Raw genomic sequence first — 16,754 nt, forward strand, 5'->3', positions numbered from 1 at the left:
CCAAACAAAATATTTCCCGAATTCTCTGATGCTCACAATCTTGGGTATTTGTCAAGGAGAAGAAGTAAGGGACAAGATCTAATAAATGAAATGAATAAGCCAGAAAGAACATATGGCATAAAGGTTTCAGCAAAGAAAGACCTGTTTGGGGGGAGTTGAGATTTTTAAACCTCTCCCTATGACATGCTTAGAGATGGGCATGGATATCCAGGTGGGATAACCTAGCTCCTCTAAGATGAAGGCTCCAGGCGAAAATTCAACCCCTTGGCTGGCAATGGTGGAACTTAACTGCATCCGTAGCCTCATTGCTATAGTTAAAAGGTGTGGGGATGAGGCAAGAAAAATAATCTTTGCTATGCTAGCTCAAATCGATGAAAAGTCCCATATCAGACCTGTTACCGTCACATGATGGTGGTAGTGCCAGCTCACAAACCAGTAGCACCTGTGCCAGCACACTCTTACCCTTAGTCCCCCAAATATCCCATTTCGAAGGTAAATTCAGCATTGGGCTAGTCTTTTCTTTTGGGATCCCCTCCCAGCTGCCAGCAGAGCCAGGGTGGTGTAGTGGTTAAGAGCGGTGGCCTCGTAATCTGGTGAACCGGGTTCGCGTCTCTGCTCCTCCACATGCAGCTGCTGGGTGACCTTGGGCTAGTCACACTTCTTTGAAGTCTCTCAGCCCCACTCACCTCACAGAGTGTTTGTTGTCGGGGAGGAAGGGAAAGGAGAGTGTTAGCCGCTTTGAGACTCCTTCGGGTAGTGATAAAGCGGGATATCAAATCCAAACACTTCTTCTTCCCTTTCAGCAGACACCAGCAGATCTGAGCAGGTCTCCACCCCATCCAAGCCCCCTACAGCATAACAGACTAGGGCTATGGATTGCTCTTTGGACTCTTTCTGGTTCGTCACAAATCCATTCTCTTTGTAGGGAGGCACAGGTTTTAAGAGGTTCTCCTTATAAAATACCTACAACTCTGCATAGTGTGTCTTCAGAGCCTGGTAGTGTCCTGTTGTCTACCATCTCAGACGTGATGGACTCAGACTCTGCTCACTTTCCCACTCCGGCATTCTCACCATATTGGTATCATTTTCAACATTCAAACGTGGTTCTCCGCCTTCTCCTCTACTAAGCCTAGGTGCCCAAATCTGTGTTGCTTGGACCTCTCCAGTGTTCCCTGACTTGTGGCATTCCTCAGAAAAGTAGCTCCTAACTTTTTCTGAACAAATGGGACTTCCAAGCAAGAACTTGCTATCCGACCTTGACACAGAGCAGCTGTGATTACTGGTCCCACTACATTCCATGGTGGTTGATCAAAGACGGTGGCCTACTGGTGGAACCTCAACTGAGTTTCCAGGCTGCAGGCCGCTGATTGTCTCTGTGTCCGGACCACACTGTCAGATGTAAGCCAGCCATGGCATGAATTCTGGTGCAGAAAAACTTTCCTATGCAGCAAGTCTAGGGGGCTCTTGTCAAGGAACCCCTTGATGGAGAATGAAACCTCAGCAGATACCAACTTCTGACACCAGCCCTGCACTCCAGCACTGGATTTGTAAACTAGCCTGAGATGGATAATCACATGGCAAACATATCATCTAGTCCAAGCCTTACTTCCTTGTAAGTGTGGATATGATTATGGCCTCACAGCCTGCATCTTGTGATTTGCTGCCTGAGAGCAGAACGGGGCTGCACAGTGCTTTTTGAAATGAAACCATCTGTTCTATGGGCAACATGTGGGCAAATGAGTGCAAACTGGGGAATTGTTTTTTCTTTCTTTCATTTTGCAGTTTAGCACCAGTGAAATTAATTATTGAGACAAAAAACATCATTTTGCAATTAGCAACTGGGCTTGAGATTTCAGCGTCAAATTGTGGATCAAAACCGCATTTCCGCAATAAAACACTGAATAATGTTTATATCAGCACTCACATATAAAAGCTCCCGCTGTCTTTTCAGTAAACAATGGGTCGGATCCAGAGTTCCTGCAAACAGAATTCAGCTCATGGGATGCTCCTTCTAGAGGAAGGAGAGGAGATGCTTGCCAAATCTTCTTTCTGCAGCTCCATGTGTTCAGAGAAAAATTGCTCCAGAGGTAGGGCTAGGGGAGAAATGTGATTCAGTTCCCATTTAAAGTCCCCAACCCACACTTTCTGATATCATACATGAAACCATTGTTTGAAACACAGCCTTCCTTCAAAAACCACCTTTCTCTTAATTTTGCTACGCAGTTCTCCAGCAAAGTAAATGTTAAAATAAAGTAAAATGTGAAAATAAAAATGCATTGTACTGGGGGGTAAGGCCTTGCAAAGTGTGCATTTAAAGCAAAAATGCATACAGAATTATGTATATATTAGGAGGATCTTGTTAGTAAATTTTTATGAGGACTTTAAAAAAAAGTCAAAAAATAATGTGGAAATGTGAAGAACTGAATTTAAGATTGGAAAAAATGAGAAACTGTGTGAAAGCTCAGGGCCACATTCAGTAGCAGAGCAAGCAGAAGGTTAAACCCCCAGTATCAGTATGTAGGGCTGGGAGAAACATCTCCTGCCTGAAACTATGGAGATCCACTATCAGTCAGCATAGCAAGTAATAAGCCAGTTGAAACAATGGTCTGACTATTCTGTACTTAAAAATGGAAAGTGTCCAGCATACCTGAAGGAGCGTCTCCACCCCCATCGTTCTGCCCAGACGCTGAGGTCCAGCGCTGAGGGCCTTCTGGCGGTCCCCTCATTGCGAGAAGCAAAGCTACAGGGTACCAGGCAGAGGGCCTTCTCGGTAGTGGCGCCTGCCCTGTGGAACGCCCTCCCGTCAGATGTCAAAGCGATAAATAACTACCTGACATTCAGAAGACATCTTAAGGCAGCCCTGTTCAGGGAAGTTTTTAATCTGTGATATTTTAGTGTATTTTTTGTTTCTATGGAAGCCGCCCAGAGTGGCTGAGGAAACCCAGCCAGATGGGCGGGGTACAAGTAATAAATTATTATTATTATTATTATTATTATTATTATTATTATTATTATTATTACTGCTGGTGGTCAACAAAAAATGAGGTTTGAAGTCTTTCTCAAGGCAAATCTAAAGAAAATGTAGTATAAACACTGACAACTGGCCTGTGAGCGTTCCAGTTGGAGAACAGCCTTTACCAAAGGTGTCATGGACTTTGAAGATGCAATAACTCAGAACGAAAGGGAGAAACATGCCAGGAGGAAGGCACGTTTGGCAAACCCTCACCGTGATCAACTCCCACCAGGAAACCTATGTCCCCACTGTGGAAGAATGTGTGGATCCAGAACTGACCTCCACAGTCACATAAGACTGTGTTTATGGAAGATAATCTTACTCAGCTATGAGTGATTGAAGAAGGAGGAGGAGGAGGAGGCCAGCTTCCTATGTTCCTAACCAAAACTGACAGGAATCACCCAGGCCTATCTGGAGGGTTGGGAAATCCTGTTGGAACAGTTTGGGAGGTGGTGCTGAGGACTGCAGGGGAAAGAGGAATATTTGAAAGCATCTTCCTCCTTTCTCCATAGGGATCCTCCACCGGATCTCAGTCCTTTCTGTGAACAGAAGGAACCCTTCCAGTCTCGGAATGACAAGTCTGGATCCAAGCCACTACATAGAATCATGGAGTTGGAAGGGATCCCAAGTGTCCTCTAGACCAACCCCCTGCAAAGCAGGAAGCTCAACTAAAGCATCCATGACAGATGGCCATCCAACCAAGGAAAGAGAGTCCACCACCTTCCAAGGATGTCTATTCCTCTGTTGAACAGCTCTTATTAACAGAAAGTTCTCCCTAATGTTTAGTTGGAATATCCTTTCTTGTAATTTGAATCCATTGCTTCAGGTCCTACTTTCCGGAGGAGGAGAAAACAAACTTGCTCCATCTCACATGTGACAGCCCTTTAGATATGTGAAGATGCCTATCGTATGGAACACATATAAGCAGATAGGCCAGAATATTGCAAAGGATGAGATAAGGAGGCAATTTGTTTGGGGGTGCAAGTGTAAAATAAGCTGGGAAAGGATTTAATTGCAGTTTTTCATTTTTCAGTTTCAAAGAATCACCTTTAGTACTATTCAAATATGGCCCTTTTCTATTTCATTCCTTTTTAAAAACCCAACCTATAGCAGCATGCAAATCAACAATGCTATAGTTAGCAAAGATCAGTTCTCATAAAATATACTACGTTTTAAAAGAAATTATTCTTAGGTGTTTTTCTAAAAAAAAAAGAAATTGCTAGGTAACAAGCAAAACTGAGTTTCAGATGGCCCTTAAACTTGGGTTTACCCAATCATGCTGTTTTGCATGACAATAAGGATGCATCAACTCATAATGTGCAGTTCATGAATTTTAACCAAGGGCAGTATGTTGATAGAATTTAAATTTTAAATTTTAAACCAAAGACAGAAGGATGGCAACATGTTGAGTTATATGGCAGAATCCCAGCATCCATGGCTGAGACTGGGCCTTTGGCTTTGTCCATATTCTCACAATTCACTTGTAATTTGCAAGATTAAATAGTGCTGTGCAACTGATTTGCCCAAGTAATGAACTGGATCAGGATGATTTGTGCCGAATCTAGATTGGATTGAAGTACCTACAAATCACATGAATGTGAATCGTTTTGCGGAGATTTGTGCCAAGCTGGAGCTCAAAGAAGTCTATTAGAGAGGCTGTCTCTAAAGTCTTGTCATTATTAATTGCAGTGCCATGTTAGGACAGATTGCAAGGGGGAAGAAAGAAGCTGGATTTTGCTCACTGAGAGCTCTAGATTCCAATTCAGGTCTAGAATCTCATGCAGAGGCAATGCTTGAGAGGAGGGATGGTGAAGTCCTGAAATGCAGCAGGTCCACACTCTTTTGCAAGTTCTGTCTGTTAGAAAGAACCTGATCTACGACTATTGAAGAATGGAGGATGAAGTTAATGGACTATGCCGAACTAGATAAACTAACAGGAAGAATTCGAAACTGACGGGACCAGAGATTCATGGAAGACTGGAGTAAATTTATGGACTATTTGAAAAGTATTTGTGAAGACCAGATGACGTTTGTAGGTTTGCAAGAAGTTCTGTGAGGAGTATTATTGGAAGTATTGCAAAAACAGATAGGGGAAGGATAATTTGTTAAGAGACTTAAAGGCAATACAAAGTTAAGAAATGTCTAAGAAGCAGATAAAACTGTGGATTATCAGAGGTGCTGACTGAAGTCAAAAAAGATTGTATAAGTGATAAGTTTCGTGCTACATTTTATAATTGATATGTTAAAATCAATAAAAAATAATTCAAAAAAGACAAAAAAGAAAGAACTTGATCTAATTTGGTGGCTTTTGTTCAGTTTGTGTTTTGTTTCCTTCACAACACCTGTTGGTTTTCCATCCTTTTTGATCAATCTGAGTCCCACCCTTGTATGAAAAAATAAAATGAAATCATAAGAACATAAGAGGAGACTGCTGAATCAGGCAAGTGGCCCATCTAGTTCAGCATCTGGTTCTCATAGTGGCCAACCAGATGTCAGGAGTCCAAGTTCCCAGCTTGATAACACAGTAAGCATAGGTAATTAAAAAGGAGGATTTATTGCAAAAACAAACAGATAGCTCCGGACGACTCTAACTAAGCCTCCAGCATTATTTTTCAAGATGACCCTTCTGAAGATCTCTTCCGGTTTCTGCAGAAGATATTGAACTTTCACACCTCATGCCTCTTATTTTGCTTCCTGTCTAACAGCCTTCCCATTTGCCAACTCTTCAGACATTGAATCAGCTCCAGCCTCTTGCTTTTCCAAAAGACTGTCTGTGTGTCTATTTGCTTCTGTTTGAACTTCCTGAGAGCTTGGCTGTATCCCAGCCTGCTCTCAGCTACTGCCTTATCAGCCTGCCCGTCAAGGGTTAGGGTTAGGGTTAGACTGCAGCTGCCAGCACTCCCCTGCCTGACTAACATATAAGCCTCTCTGTTCCTGGCTACTCTCTGCAGTTGGGTGCAAACTTTTGCTGGGAGCTGGCTCATTCCTGACACCAGCTCGCAAGAAGGACATGAACGAAACATGGCTCTACCCTCCCCATAGTTTGCAGCAATTGATATTCAGAAGTAGAGTGCTTCTGACAGTGTAGATATCCATCATGGTTAGCAGCCATTGCTGTGTGAAGAAACACCTTCTTTTGTCTGTTCTAAATCTTCCATCAAGCAAATTCTTCAAGCAAATAATGGATCCTATTGAGGATGACAGCCAAAAGGATACCCGAATCAAAAACTTGCCACTTGCTTACTTCTATAGATGTCTTAATTATCAGGATTTTTTAAAAAAAAATCCTTTGGCACCATTTGTCTATTATTTCTGTTAATAAATCAATAAGCTGCAATATTCTAGGGAAGGCCAGAGAGTGTTTTCTCTACTCTGTGATAATTAAGCACAAAATGAAAACTCAAGGAGAAGCAAAACTTGTCAGTTTTGTGCACATTGTATCCTTCTTTTAATTAACTGTTTTTCATTCATTTGATAGTACATGAGGTATTTTCATTACTTATCTGTCTAACTAATATGGATGAATGCTTTATCATTTGGCTGGGAAAATTGCATTTAGCCCCCTTCCCATCTATAAACATGAAAACAATAGGGTCTAGAATATTCATTCCTGGAGTGGCATGAGACTGGATTGGGGAGGGAGCTGATGTGTTTTGAAAATGCATAGCAAGGGGGGTGCCAATCTGTAGACATCCCATCACAGATGCATGGGCACCTCTTCATGTGACTGGGGCCTTTGTAAAGCCATGGTTCCCAATTGTTCAGAGAGATGCACATGCACACATAGGCACATTGCAAAGTGCAATGGAATATCTGAAATGGGTTCTGCACTCTCATGTCAATGATACTGGATCAAACCAAGGCTCCATCTGGTCCAACATCCTGCTTCCAGCAGTGGATAATCAGAGTCCTACAGCAGGGTGTGACGGCATGGTGATCCTAACCTCAAGGCTGGGCAAATATCTTTTACTAGTTGGGGGTGAACAAATGGGTCAATTTTCTTTTCTCTCAATTTCTCATTTTTTTAAGTCTTGAATTAAGTCTTGAATTTCTGCAGCAATCTCCCCTTCCCCTTCCCTGATCTGTGGAGAGTTCCAGGGGTAACACTCCAAAGATCACTGGATATTTCTAAGCATTTGTGTGATATTTGGGTTTATGTATAACTATATAAGCTGATGACAGATGGAGGCAAGCAGCAAACCCACTATCCCATCTCAGATCTTAGAGAAGTAGGGAAAGGAGTCTCGAATGTTGTTAGCCTTCCAGAGCTCAGACTCTCTGTCTCTCTTCATTTGTTATTTTGTTCTCTTTTCAAGCACATAGGCGCACCTTTCTTACTTCCTCCCTTCAGCTGCTTGGGGGTGGGGGAGTAATGAATCATTTTCATCCCCAAATGGCTTTCATCTTCCAGAGGTGTCTCCCCTGCTATTTCCTAGGCAATCTGGACCATTTACCTACAATTTCCCTAACAAACTGTGTGATTGGCTCTCTTGGCTGTTGACTATTATAGAACTTTAAGAAGTCATTTTCATCTCCCTCTGGTCCCAACTCCAGACTCCTTCGCCACAGTAAAATAACAATAATCCTATGGCAATATAAGGTATCATTCATGCTGTTCTTGTTAACCAGAGATGATTCAAAGTAGTTGTGGAAGAGACCGTTTGACATGCCAATTCAGTTTAGACAGCAAATACAGCTTGCATGCCTAATCCAAACCAAACCACAAAGAGGAGTCTGATTCATTGCTCTGGAGAACAGGATTCCTCCACCCTGCTGGACAGGGACCACATGGAAGCAGCAAAAGTCGCTGACCCTGCTAACATCTTTTCTGCCAAGTCAATCTCAGTTGGGATCATTCCGTAATAGCAAAGAGTGTTTCAGTTCCACGGAACAATTTGAAGGGGAAATTGTCCTCGGTTTCTGCGACTTCGTTTCAACCGCCATGGCAATATTTGTTTCTTCCTCAGTGTTTATTAGCACTTGGTAGCAACTTGGAATTCATAATGGTGTAATAAATCTCAGAGATGATGGCTTTATTCCTTCCCAACGCCTCTGCTGTAAGTCTGTCAAACGTTTCCCAAAATAGCACGGGTGGCTCAGTGCAGCTGTTGAAGCTGTCCTGCTATAGCTCCGCTATTTCATCAGTATGGCATCATTCTTGCCGCCTTAATGAGGTGGAAGTCTTTCTCCACCGCTGGTGCTAAATTCCCATGGAACTTGGTTAACACTCTTCCTGCTTTTATAGAAACTATGAATTGAGAGCTACACTTACTGGCTACAAACTCATTCTGCACATCATAAGCCCTTCCTGTCTATGTCAGTTTCCAGTTGCTGCTCCTGTTTTCGTTTCTTGGTTCACAGTCCATTTGCACATGAACCTCGGAAACTTCTCCCCCCCCCCCTTTCATTCTTCAGCAGTTTGCTGGTAAAGGTCTCCAAAGTAGATTAACCCCTTTAATCTACTGTGCTTTGAATGTGTATATACACAGGCTGAAAATTCAGATGCAGCTGTTAAATTGGATCTTGTTTTTTTCCTGTCTGCTCTGGTTCCACTTACCTCTGAAACCCTCTCTCTCTAACTTTCACACTTACTTACACACACACACCTTCGCTATAATTGTGAAACGTAATGCATGGTTCTTTCCCCTCCCTCTTTCACCCTAAATGAATAACATTGGTGTTTTAGATATACCAGATTTCTTCACAAGCCATTTGAGAGACAGAGCAAGGATGAATTACTCCGTACTCTCTTTCCATCTCTTGACAGGCTGACTTGAATCTCATCCTAGCCTCCAGCTGAATTCATTGTTATTTCACTTATCTCAGAGTCAGTGTGAGAGAGAGACACTTACGTATCTCTAACAGAAGGCTTGAAAATGGAATTCAAAAGGCATCAACGACTCTATCTTCTTTTCTTTCCCTTTTTGGGGGTTTACTTAGTTTTGACTAAAGCTGATGCATCAAGGGTGTCTAAACGAACCTCCCCAAGTTTATCTGTGCCCCCCATTACCCTCCAACTTTGTCACATAAATATATTTCAAAAAAGGGATTTTGACTGCTTGTGAATCTCCTGCTCTGATGCCAGAAGATTTTTTGTACTCTTTGTGTGTACATAAATATCTATCTATCATCCATCTATTTATCTATGTCACTGTAGATAGCAACGTTTTGTACTATCTTTGGGTAAACTTTCCTGGTAAGATGAGAGTAGCGAAAAGAAGTTTATTACCACTTCAGCAAGGCAGTTTAACAGTCTGCAAAAGATCAGAGATGCTCGAATTTCCACAGTTTCACTCTGTTAGTGTCTGACATTCTGCTAGCATTCGGGTTCCACTTCATTTGAATGTCAGAAAGAATTCTGGAGTTTGGAGTGTTGGTAATAGATTTTGCAAGATCTCCTTCCATTTGTTTCCCCGTGGAAAACTGGTGTGGAGGAAACCACCATACCTTTAAAACATATAAATGAGAATTTATTTCAATCTGGAGTAAAAATATGTGCCATCGCTCAAAGAAACATTTAAATACCTTAGGGTGCATGGAGTGGTGATGGGGGTAACATTTATAAACCACTTGTTCAAATATTTCTCCAAGATGGGTGCAGGTAAAAGTGCAGATAAAACATGACAAAAAAACTGATCTGCTTTTGGCATTAAGTAGAAAAGAAGCAAGAAATCCAGTATGCAAAATGAAGCACTTGGCAGATGATAACTGAACCATCAATATTCACGGCACTTTACAGAGTACAAGAGGGCAGGTCTCTGCCCTGAGAAACTGGCAAGCTACTAAAATTCCCCAGAGCATTCTACAGAACCATATCATTTCCTTACCAGAAATTCACTGGCCACCACTTGCAAGAAGAAGATACACTAGTATAAAAATATTATCGAGTACATGTTTTCATGTGGGAGAGATGTGGGACAGGTGAGTCAGCCCTCAAAACATACCTCTTAGAGATAAATGGACTCTAACCTTTTGACTTCTGTTGAAACAAAACAAAACAAATAAAATAAAATAATTCCTTCCAGTAGCACCTTAGAGACCAACTAAGTTAGTTATTGGTATGAGCTTTTGTGTTCATGCACACTTCTTCAGATACTTTTGACTTCTGCTTCAGGAAACCTTTCTTCTAATACAGCAGAACCTCACCATCCACCATAGAATCTGGCAGAAATGGATTCCACATGCATCCCTACTAAAAACACTGAGGTATAAAATGCAAATTTCACAACAGTAGTACAGTTACAAACAGACTCTGCTAACCCAGAAGTAATACCTCAGGTTAAGAATTTGCCCCAGGATGAGAACAGAAATTGCACACTAGCGGTGTGATGGCAGTGGGAGGCCCCATTAGCTAAAGTGGTACCTCATGTTAAGAACGGTTTCAGGTTAAGAATGGACCTCCGGAACGAATTAAGTTTGTAACCAGAGGTACCACTGTACATGAATCTATAGCAGCATGCCTAAACCTGGTGCCTTCCAGATGCTTTAGACAACAACTCCCATCACCCAGATCAAAACACCTGTGGAAGTAGAGTCTAGAGTAAAACATCAACACATGCATTTATGTCCATTTATGGATCTCACTCATTCATATGCCATGCATTCAAGGTTAAGTTTTTGTAAAGTACTGGGATCTCCTTCCTTCAAGGGGTTTCCTCTTTCTCAGCTTACTTGTTACTATTCCTTAAGTGGCCTCCAGCTTTCAGTGGGGCTCCAATCCCCTTTGCATCCAAATTAAGGGAGTCAGTGCTGTAAATGGCGGAATGAGTCCTAAATTCGCAGAAATGTGCTGAGCTCTGAACCGAAAGCTAAACCAGAGTATGTCTAGCTTTGTAAAATAAATAACTGGATTATGGCTGCAGAGCAAAGCATGACTGGGATTCTTGGTGGTGAATTCTCAGCTCATAATGCACCGTAGCTTTCCTCTTCATCCAGGAAACCAGATAAAGCCCACCATGACAGGGATTTCTAATCAAACACAATTAGGCAGCCAATGACATATATTAATCCACAGCAGACAAATTAAAGTGGATGAGCCTTTTCCTCTGGGCTCTTGCCATTTCCAAGGGAAAAGATGGCAAATTGATTCCTAATAGGCCACATATTGTGGCGCAAGGCCTTGGGGGAATATCAAAGACAGAGCTTTCCCTATGAGACAGTAACCTATTATTTCTCTCCTGTTCCATATCCATGCTTACTAGCTTTAAAAAAATTAAGAAGCAAAACAATCAAGTATTGTAGAAATAGTATCTTCCTGGTTTCATATCTTGCTGACCCCCCTCTTCCCTCTCAAGTGAGGGCAAATGTCTGAAAAAGGCAGTGTTCTAGGGATTCTTCTGCCTCAGATACAATTTTGCACTTCTAAAAGTAATTTGGAGCGGAATGTGTTCTGGAAAAATCTTTTCACATGAGATCTGCATATCTATGTTCCATTACCAGGATGATTCAGCAGGTGTATAATGGGGAGGTTCATTCCAATTTGTGTACCAGTTTGAAATCCTCCCCCATCTCTAGCTGAAGAAAAATCTATCTATCATCTATCAACCTATCCATTTATTTATTTGCTGGTGTGTGTGTGTGGGGGGGGGTTACCCAAAGGCCTTACAGTTTCACTGCATCATGAGTGCTGTAGTCTATTCAAAATCGTGGATCCCAAGATTAAGACTATGAATGATGCATGTGTAATATTAAATAATAAAAATACACAGTTAAAATGGGTGCAGCTTAAATATTTGGAAGTCTGGCACAGGAATTGGTGGAATTTTAGATTTTTGGATGATATTCAACTAAGGCTGCATTTGCACAGCAGTTCATTCTGGTTTCCTGATGTTTCCTGATGTGTTATTTGCTTCCAGAGAAAAACATTTTGCCAATAACATGGAAATCAGTGCTAAGTTTGCATCATATTCTGCTATATTTCTGGAAGCAGATTTTATTTTGTGTGGAAGCTCAAATACAAGGTGGAAATTAGCAGTTAGGGAAACACTGAGAAAGTGGAATAAGCTACTATGTGAATGCAACCAAAGTTTTACTCAGAGTAGACCTCTAATAATTCATGAACATGACTCTGATAGGTTCATTCATTTCAAAATGTCTACTCTGAGTAAAACCTAGTTGAATGCCACCCTATTGCCCTGAATTCTGTTTTAGACCAGGTTTGGCGGTAGCACTTAATCCACATAGAAACACAGAACGCAGCCAGTTCTGAGTAAACATCTCACATGCAAACTGTTTTTCACTCTTATATTAAAATACAGCCTCTTTTCTTCTCTAGCAAAGCAGGAGGTCTACACAAACAAGACTCTTTAGTCTGGAGGAGACTACATGTCTATGTAGCTAAATAGATGAAACACAGTTGCTCAGTTTGGCTTGAAACATTGCAATTCATTAGCTCTCAAACAACTGCTGAGCTCTCATGTTCTTAAAATGGCTAGTGAATCTTAAGTACAGAAAAGTTTGCCTTTTCTGCGTAGGCAAAGTAAAACCTAATTTTTTAAAAAGTGGTGTTCATGCTGTTTTTACACAGTGGTTTTATTATGCCAAATAAGGGCTGCATTGCAAACTTCAGAGAAGTGTCAATTGTTAAGGATCACCATGTTTCAGTTCCTGAGATGCGGCAGAAAACATGTATTAAACAAGTTCTCATCTAAAGACAACCTAATCAAATTTATCTCCCATCCCTACATTATGCTCTAAGCTACCATGGTGGGTTACAGCAATTTAAAATTCAATATTAAAAAGTTTATTTCAAAAAATTACAGTAACAGGAATGGGATAACAATAATTTCGCACACCACTCCAATCTGCATGAGTGGTGTGAGATTCGAGGGGTTTCAGGGTATGGGTTCCCTTTTGGGAATAAGGCACAGCAAAGACTGCCGTGTCTTCATGATATATGGATTTATTTACACATATATACAATCTAGATGGCCGGATTGCAGAGCAATCACATACTCTGAGTGTCTGGCTTTGCCCATAAGGGCAGCTTTGAATACAACGGACAGCAAAAAGCCACCCTCTCTTTGTTCCAGTCTGATATCCCTTGGAGTTCTGCCCTTCCTTCTTCTCACTGTTAATTGACTCCAAAGACCTCCCGTCATCCTTCTTCATGCAAAGTTGAAACCTTAGCCTTTGCCTCTCCCTTCTAGCACCCAGCAAAGATGCAGGCCCCTCCACTACTCCTTGCCTGACAGTCTTACCCTTGATGGACAGAGGTGGAGCAAGCTGATTGGGCGCCTGGGGCGGCGTGTGTGACCTGCACCCAGGGGCGGGGCCAGATGGGGCAGGATGCTCCACTGGACCTCTGAGGAGTCTGCTTGCCTCCTCCCACTCAGTAACCCTACAGCTGAGGGGGAGGTGGCGGGCGGACTGTTTGGGGCAGCACGGAGCCTGTGGGTGCCCAAGCCACCACATAACTCCTAGGAGAGACATGTTGCTTGGGCAAGCTGCAGGCCCTGCGGTGAATGCTGCTAGGCATTTTGTCACCCCCCTCAGTGGGGACACCTGGGCCGGACCACCTCCAGCGCACCCCTCTTCCTTCTCCCCTGTTGATGGGCCATCTCTAGCCTTTGTCCCCTGCTAATAGCCCACCCAGCTAGCTCTGCCAGCTGGCTGGGCTCCTTAGCATAACTAAATCCAAGGGGGTTCTGTGTATGGCAAAGTTTAATCAAACCTTCATTAATTCTAACGTTCGCTAACTCATAACCCATTTAGGAGGATCTAGCCCCACTCCAAACTCATGACATCATATACAGTGGTACTTCGGGTTAAAAACTTAATTCGCTCTGGAGGTCTGTTCTTAACCTAAAACTGTTCTTAACCTGAGGTACCACTTTAGCTAATGGGGCCTCCCGCTGCTGCCACACCACTGCCACGCTATTTCTGTTCTCATCCTGAAGCAAAGTTCTTAACCTGAGGTACTATTTCTGGGTTAGCAGAGTCTGTAACCTGAAGCGTCTGTAACACGAGGTACCACTGTATCTGAGGTGTTAAAGGCCAGGATCGATTGATTCTGTCAGCATATGACAGAATTATATAATGAAGACATCAGACACACCTCTGTGAGGAGGGGATTCCGCATCTTAGGGGGTGCCATAGAGAATGCCTTCTCCCAGGTTGCCACCACCCCAAACAAATGAGGGCTGATCTTAACACCCGAGAGGGTCTGTAGTAGATTGTGCACACTGCTGTATCAACATTACTTGGGCAGGGTGTTCTTTCCGATGTGCAGCAGTGCGCACTTATCTGATTCAGCAGGTCTTGTCACTTCTCATTCTCCAGTTCATAAATCCTAGATATTGGCAAGCTCAGTTTGTGGCGCAATATGACAGTAATCAAAATGGATGCTGCTAAATAGCGGTGCCATGACAACAACCACTTTAACACAACTTCATTTAAAATATATATACTGGACAAATGTCTTGTAAAACCAGAACACCTCACTTGTTGAACTCTATTATCATTTATGGAGGAAGTGGCAAAATGTAATTACACGGGCAATCTGTTTGCTGTTATCCCTCATTTGCAAGAGCAGAAAGTGGAAGTGTACTGACTATTTTTTCAGAGGGTATTAAAAAGAAGATCAGCATCCGGAGCCAACATGGTTGAAAATGAACCCTTTGCTTGACTGCTTGACTTACAGTCAGTGATACACACACAGACACACATTTTTATATAAAAAGATCACTCAGAATGTTGTGCCACCTGATCTGATGGGAGACCTTCTAAGGCTATATAAAAGTTATCATTACAGTACAAACTATCTGTTATCAATGAGTATTGTTAGAAGTACCAAACCTTTTGTGGCTGTAATGTGGAATGAAGAGCTAAGAAATGTCTGACCATAGGGTGCTCACACAAATCAAGCAATCTGTTTTTTAAAAAATGCTCTCACTTGCTATTTCTGTACATATGAGACAAAATTATGCTATAAATATGACCTCCTGTCTGGATATAAAAGTTCAGTCAAAGTTATTAAGCTGGAAACATTCTTTTTTTCCCAAAGACAGTCAAAGTCAGTTTATTTCTGCACCACATTTTTCCAGAAATACATCTGTACTCTAAGCACCTTGACACACAAAGTGTAAATACAGTACAATAACAATACATAAGGCTTACTATCCCTACTACATAACAATAAAATAATAATAAGCAACATTTAACAGTGTGTATAATTCATTTAACATATGTCAAAATTTAAGTGAGCAGAAAGCTCCCTGGTAGGTCAATTACAAATATCCAGTAAATTCACATTCAAAAGTAGCTCCAAAGCTGAGTTGAAGGTGATTGGATAGAGCACAGGAAACTGCCCTATACCAAGTCTAATCATTGGTTCATCCAGCTCATTATTGTCTATGCTGACTGGAAGTGGTTCTCCAGGTTTTTCAGAAGGTCTCTCTCTCACACCCATACCTGCAGATGCTACAGAATTAACTTGGGACCTTCTGCTGCATTTTTTCCTCATAAGCATACTTTTCTTTACGTGTTTTGGAGGCTCTGCAATGCTTCACAAATCTACAAACCCTATGTCTGGGATAGGAATTGGGGAGAAATCCACTTCAGATCACCTTTAAAGTCAAATCCAATTACCCCTTCCTGAAACAATCTGAGAACTGAAACTCTGCTATCTTTCGCAATCCACATTTTTCCAGATTTTAAGTTATCCAGCCAAGTAATGTGTATAATGTGATTCTTTGGTTGGCCAGTCTTGTGCCTAGCAGTAGGATAAATGTGTTCTCTTTTTAAAGAAAAAAAAAAAAGCATTGTGTTGTTTGTCATGTGTTGCAGTTCCTTTTCCTTTTTGAATAAACATTAATGTGCTTCTTCTTCCTTTTTAGTAGCTTAGCATTCCAGTGATGGATTCTGCCAACGACTGTAAGGCTGCACAAAAGGAAATTCACTTCTCTCCTCCAACTCCTACACCTTTAACCTACAGTTCCTTCCTACCCACAACAGAAAAAAAATTAAGTGGCAATGGGGTTTGTTAGAAGTTTTCAGCAGAACCACTAAAAAGTGACCGTGATTGCATTAGTGTCAGAAAAAGGCTTTAGAAACCAATTAAGAAAATAAGGAGGGGGTCTGCTTAAGTACTATTATATCTCTCTCGCTTAAGAAAAAAGCTTTACACATTTATGTCATGACACTCATAAATAATAAGGATCTGAAAAAGGAAATCCCCCTTTCTAAATTGCCCTCTGAGTTTTCAAGCCAAGTACTGGTCACAGAGCTGCTGAAACATAAGCTGACGTTGGGAATAAAGGCAGCATCGCCTGACTCATGATCTCATTTGGGTTACAGCTGGAGGGAGAGAAAGGAAACTTAGATCAACCAAATCACATTGTAGACAGTCATGTGGAAAAACCATCTGATCAGTCTACCTTTCTAGCAATTGTTTTGGAGCTCCCTCAGGTTATATAAAGCAAAGGTAAAAAGGTAAAGGACCCCTGGATGGTTAAGTCCAATCAAAGGCAGGTGGCACTGTGGTCTAAACCACTGAGCCTCTTGGGTTTGCTGATCAGAAGGTCGGCAGTTCGAATCCCCGCGACGGGGTGAGCTCCCATTGCTCTGTCCCAGCTCCTGCCAACCTAGGAGTTCAAAAGCACACCAGTGCAAGTAGATAAATAGGTACCACTGCAGAGGGAAGGTAAACGGCATTTCCGTGCGCTCTGGCACTTGTCACGGTTCTCTGTTTGCCAGTAGCAGTTTAGTCCTGCTGGCCACATGATCCAGAAAACTGTCTGTG

The 16,754-nt window shown here is 42.0% G+C and overlaps 1 long non-coding RNA gene across 1 annotated transcript in view; it reads right to left on the reverse strand.

The window, feature by feature from the left end:
• Positions 1-736, reverse strand: part of LOC309353382 — a 260,447-nt gene extending 259,711 nt beyond the window's left edge. Inside the window, exon 1 of the long non-coding RNA XR_014161764.1 lies at positions 659-736. This is a non-coding gene — a long non-coding RNA (uncharacterized lncRNA). The remainder of the gene's footprint in view (positions 1-658) is intronic.
• Between the last annotated feature and the right edge of the window lie 16,018 nt (positions 737-16,754).

This window comes from Podarcis melisellensis (assembly GCF_964234715.1).
Source record: "Podarcis melisellensis genome assembly, chromosome: 12".
Classification (NCBI taxonomy): Eukaryota; Metazoa; Chordata; class Lepidosauria; order Squamata; family Lacertidae; genus Podarcis; species Podarcis melisellensis.